Source organism: Apodemus sylvaticus, chromosome 1 (assembly GCF_947179515.1).
Source record: "Apodemus sylvaticus chromosome 1, mApoSyl1.1, whole genome shotgun sequence".
In the NCBI taxonomy this organism is placed as follows: Eukaryota; Metazoa; Chordata; class Mammalia; order Rodentia; family Muridae; genus Apodemus; species Apodemus sylvaticus.
This window is the reverse complement of record NC_067472.1, coordinates 65,153,953-65,159,960: the sequence shown is the minus strand read 5'-3', so window position 1 is coordinate 65,159,960 and position 6,008 is coordinate 65,153,953.

The window sequence follows — 6,008 nt, the reverse complement described above, 5'->3', positions numbered from 1 at the left end:
TAATTGTCAGTCCTCCCTAAAACTATTATCACATTTAACCATAAGACTTGCCCTCTTTGGAGCCTCAGTCACTGTTTGACCTTGTATTTCACTCATGTGAGCAAGCTTTCAGTGTTTCCCACCTCTCTTTTATTACAGTTTTTGTGGGTGACAAGTGTCCTTCTGTTAAAGCACAGATGGCAATCTTTTGTTGCTGCAGGCCTTGGTTGCATATTCCCAGCATATGCTGCATGGAAGACTGACACTGTGACATAAGATTTTATAATACTATTTCTACAGACAATGTCTTAGTCAGAGTCCTGTTGCTATGAAGAGATGCCATGACCATAACAGCTCTTATATATATAAAAAAAAAAAAAACAGAGAGAAGATCCAAATTAATGATTGGAGTTGAAAGGGAGAACAAAACAATAGATACCAAGAGAATCTAGTAGCCCATGAAACTGGATGAACTTTTTGATCTTTACAACCTACCAAAGTTAAATTAAGTTCAAAAAGCAATTTAAACAGACCTAGATCGCTAGTGAAATAAAAGTATTAATTTAAAGACTCACAATTTAAAGAGGTCAGGGCCAGATGGATTCAGGGAAAAATGATACCAAACCTTTGTAGAAAAATGAATGGCAATACACCTCAAATTATTTTTCAAAATAGAAACAGAAATAATATTTCCTAATTCTTTCTACAAAGCCATATTTACTATATATCAAAATCACAGAAAGACCTGACAAAATAGAATATCATGGGTCAATTTCCTTTTTAACCATAGATGGAAAAAATTCTCCTTTAAATACTTGCAAACTAAATTTAAGAACACATCAAAAAAATTATCATGACAAAATTGGCTTCATCTAAGACAGTTCGGTTATGGTCAGCTTTCCTAGTGTTGGAACTGTTTTTAATTTTATTTTATTTATTTATGTTTCAAATGTTTTTCCCCTTCCCAATCTCCCCTCCACAAACCCTGAAACCCATCTCTCCTCCTCTTTGCCTCTAAGAGGGTGCTCCTTTGCCCACCCACTCACCCATTCCTACCGCACCCCTCTAGCATCTGCCTTCTCTGGGCATCAAGCCTCCACAGGACCAAACATATCTCCTCCCACTGATGCCAGATGAGGCAATCCTCTGCTACATATGTAGCAGGGACTATGGACATGGCCATGTATGCTCTTTGGTTGGTGGCTTAGTCCCTGGGAGCTCTGAGAGGTCTGGTTAGTTGATACTGTTGGTTCTTTTTATGGGGTTGCAATCCCCTTCAGCTCCTTCAGCCTATGCCCTAACTCTTCCATTGGGGTTCCTGGTCTTAGTCTAATGTTTGGCTGTGAGTATTTGAATTTGTCTTAGTCAGGTGCTGGCAGAGCCTTTCAGAGGACAGCCATGCCAGCCTCCTGTCTGCAAGTGTATCTTGGCATCAGCAATAGTGTAGGGGTTTAGTGTTTGCAGATGGGATGGATCCCTAGATAGGGCAGTCTCTAGCCTTTTCTTCAGTCTCTGTGCTATTTTTTGTCCCTGTATTTCCCTTAGACAGGAACAATTCTGGGTTAAAAAATTTGAGATAGGTGGGTGACCCATTTCTTAACTGGGGGTCATGTCTACCTAATGGAGGTGGTCTCTTCAGGTTTTATCTCCCTGCTGTTGGGCATTTTGGCTACTGTTATCCTGATTGGATCCTGGGAGCCTCTTGCATCCCTGGTGTCTGGGACTTTCTAGTAGTTTCCCCTGTTCCCCATCCCACACTGCTGAATATTTCTATTCATTCTCTTGGCTCTCTGGAATTCTATTCTGTCTCCCCCAATACTTGATCATGCTCCCTTTTCCCCTTTCCCTCCCCTTTCACACCCAGATCCCTCCCTCTGCCTTCTGTGATTATTTTGTTCCCCCTTCTAAGTGGGATTGGAGACACCACACTTTGGCCTACCTTCTTGTTAAGCTTCATATGGTCCGTGAGCTTTATCGTGGGCATTCTGAGCCTTTGGGATAATATTCATTTGTCAGTGAGTACATATTTATCTGCTTGTAGAAAGCTCAGGTCCAAGTGGATCAAAGACCTCCACATAAAACCAGATACACTGACTGTAATACAAGAGAAAGAAGTAAATAGCCTTGAACACATTGACACAGGGAAAAATTTCTTGAACTGAACACGAATGGCTCAGGCTCTAGGATCAACAGTTCACAAATGAGACCTCATGAAACTGAAAAGCTTCTATAACTCAAAGGATACTGTCAATAGGACAAAATGTCAAACTATTGGGAAAAGATCTTTACTAATCCTACATTTAATAGAGAGCCAATATCCAAAATATATCAAGAATTCAACAAGTTAGACTTGAGAAAACCAAATAACCCAATTAAAAATGGGGTACAGTGCTAAACAAATTCTCAACTGAGAGAATGGCCGAGAAGCAACCTAAAGAAATGTTCAATATCCTTAGTCATCAGGCTATTATACATAAGGCAGCTATGAACATAGTGGAGCATGTGTCCTTACTACATGTAGGAGCACCTTCTGGGTATATGCCCAGGAGTGATATAGCTGGGTCCACAGATAGTACTATGTCTAATTTTCTAAGGAATTGCCAAACTGATTTCCAGAGTAGCTTTACCACCTTGCAATCCCACCAACAATGGAGAAGTGTTCCTCTTTCCCCAATCTTCTCCAGCATCTGCTGTCCCCTGAGTTTTTCATCTTAGCTATTCTGACTGGTGTAAGGTGGAATCTCAGTGTTGTTTTGATTTGCATTTCCCTGATAACTAAGGATGCTGAACATTTCAGGGAAACGCAAATCAAAATGATCCGAGATTTTACCTTACACCAATCAGAATGTTCAACACCAATCAGATCAATAACTCAGGCAAATAGCAGATGCTGGTGAGGATGTGGAGAAAGAGCAACACTCCTCCATTAGTGATGGCTTGCAAGTGGATACAATCACTTTGGAAATCAGTCTGTCAGTTCCTCAGAAAATTGGAAATATTTCTACCTGAAGACCCAGCTATATATTCCTGGGCATATACCCAAAAGATGCTTCACCATATCACAAGAACATGTGCTCCTCTATGTTCATAGCAGCCTTATTTATCACAGCCAGAAGCTGGAAACAACCCAGATGTCCCTCGATGAAAGAATGGGTGCAGAAAATGTGGTACATTTACACAATGGAGCTATTAAAAACAAAGGCTTTATGAATTTTGCAAGCAAATGGATGGAACCTGAAAATGTCATTCTGAGGGAGGTAACCCAGACCCAAAAGGACATAAATGGCATGCACCCACTTTTTGGATATTAGCCAAAATGTGTTGCAACTCTTCAACAGTTCTTCAGGTTGTGGTGTCCCCTGCCATAAAATTATTTCATTGGTAGTTTATTAAGTGTAACCCTGCTACTATGAGTCATAATATAAATATCTGATATGCAGCATATCTGATACATGACCCTATGTGTTTAGCAACACACAGGTTGAGTACCAATGATCTAAAATACTCATGGATGGTTCAACATACATGAATTAGTAAACATAATCCTCCACATAAACAGACTAAGAGACAAGATCCAATAGATTATCTCTTTTGATGAATAAAAAGCTTTTGACACAATCCAATTCCCTTTCATAATAAAAGTACTGGTCAGACTAGGGATACAATGGACATACCTCACCATAATAAAGGTGATTCAAAGTAAGCACACAGCCAGCATTAACATAAATGGAGAGAAACACAAAGCCATTTCACTAAAACCAGGAATAAGACAAGAATGTCTGTTCTTTCCAATATAGTACTTGAAGTCTTAGCTAGGGCAGTAAGGTAACTGTAGGAGATCAAGGGGGATACAAATAAAAAAAGCCAGAAGTCAAAGCATCTTTATTTGCCAATTATGTAATTTTATACATGAAGACTTTAAAACTCTACCAGCAAAATTCTATAGCCAGCAAACTAGCAGGATATAAAATTAACACACTAAAATTAGTAATTTCCTATATATAAATCACACACATACTAAGAAAGAAGTTAGAGCAACAGTGTGTGGTGTTTTGAATAAGAATGGCCCCAGTAGACTTATATATTTGAATGCTTATTTATCAGGGATGCATTATGTGAAGAGATTAGAAGGATTAGGAGGTGTGGCCTTGGTAGAAGAAATGTGTTGCTGGAGATGGGCTTCGAGGCTTCAAAAGTCCCTAGCAGGCCAACAATCATTCTCTCTGCCTATGGATCAGGATGTAGCTCTCAGCTACTGCTTCAGCAACTGCCTGCATGCTACCATGCTCCCAATATGATAAAAATGGATGGAACCTCTGAAACTATAAGCAAGTGCTCAATTGAATGCTGTCTTTTATAAGAGTTGCCTTTGTTATGGTGTCTCTTCCTAGCAATAAAACAGTAACTATGATACAGTACCTTTCATAATTGCCTCAGAAGAGAAAATAAATAAGGAATGAAGGAAAGAAAGAAAGAAGGACAGAAAGAAAGAAAGAGGGAAAGAAAGAAGAAAAGAAGAAAAGAAAGGAAGGAAGGAAGAAGGAAAGAAAGGAAGGAAGAAGGAAAGGAAGGAAGGAAGTAGCTCTCCAGACAAGCAAGTGAGAGACATATATAATAAAAACCTTTAAGAGACTGAAGAGATTGAAGATTGCTCATGCTTGTGGATCAGTAGGATTACTGTTGTGAAAGTGGCCACCTTACCAAAAACGATTTGTAGATTGAATGCAATCTCCATTAAATTACAATGCAGTTCTTACAGAAATGGAAAGAACCTGAGCCTAGAAAGGCCAGGAAACTAGGGAAAACCAAATACTATTGTTCTGCTTAAGGAACCTTACAATAAGTGACTCCTGAGGACATTGTGCTATATTCATAAGTCTGTCTTGCACAGCCAGCATTAAAGAAGTATCCTCTTGCAGCAGATGGGAACTAACACAGAGACCCACCTCTGGATTGTGCAGAGTGTGAGAACTTTGAGCTCTTGGGGGAATGGGGAGCTACACTGAAGAGGAAATGGAAAGTTTTGAGTTGATGGTCACAATAGAGAAGAATACTCGGACACAGCCTAAGAGCCAATCAAAAGTCAGCTAGCTGGTGGCTCCACATGGGTATTTGGGGCCCAAGCTTAGTCCAGAGCCTTTCTCAGAGTCCATATTTGATCAAGGAAACCACATCCTGGCTGGAGAGCCCCAGGGTTCCTTTTCCACTACTGCAAACTAAGCTGATAATTACAAAAGCCATATGCAATTAGCAAAAATAGGTCAGGCCACTCTGCTAAAAGACCACATCCTTGAGTTGTTTTTCTTCCTGGAACTCTTTTTCAGTCCATACTTACTGGCACTTAGCAAGACAAAATTCACCTAAGGTACCAAAGTGGAGTCACCATAGTCAACTATTTTTTTTTATTCGATATAATTTATTTACATTTCAAATGATTTCCCCTTTTCTAGCCCCCACCCCCAAAAGTCCCGTAAGCCCCCTTCTCTTCCCCTGTCCTCCCACCCACCCCTTCCCACTTCCCCGTTCTGGTTTTGCCGAATACTGTTTCACTGAGTCTTTCCAGAACCAGGGGCCACTCCTCCTTTCTTCTTGTATCTCATTTGATGTGTGGATTATGTTTTGGGTATTCCAGTTTTCTAGGTTAATAACCACTTATTAGTGAGTGCATACCATGATTCACCTTTTGAGTCTGGGTTACCTCACTTAGTATGATGTTCTCTAGCTCCATCCATTTGCCTAAGAATTTTATGAATTCATTGTTTCTAATGGCTGAATAGTAGTACTCCATTGTGTAGATATACCACATTTTTGCATCCACTCTTCTGTTGAGGGATACCTGGGTTCTTTCCAGCATCTGGCAATTATAAATAGGGCTGCTATGAACATAGTAGAGCATGTATCCTTATTACATGGTGGGGAATCCTCTGGATATATGCCCAGGAGTGGTATAGCAGGATCTTCTGGAAGTGAGGTGCCCAGTTTTCTGAGGAACCGCCAGACTGATTTCCAGAGTGGTTGTACCAATTTGC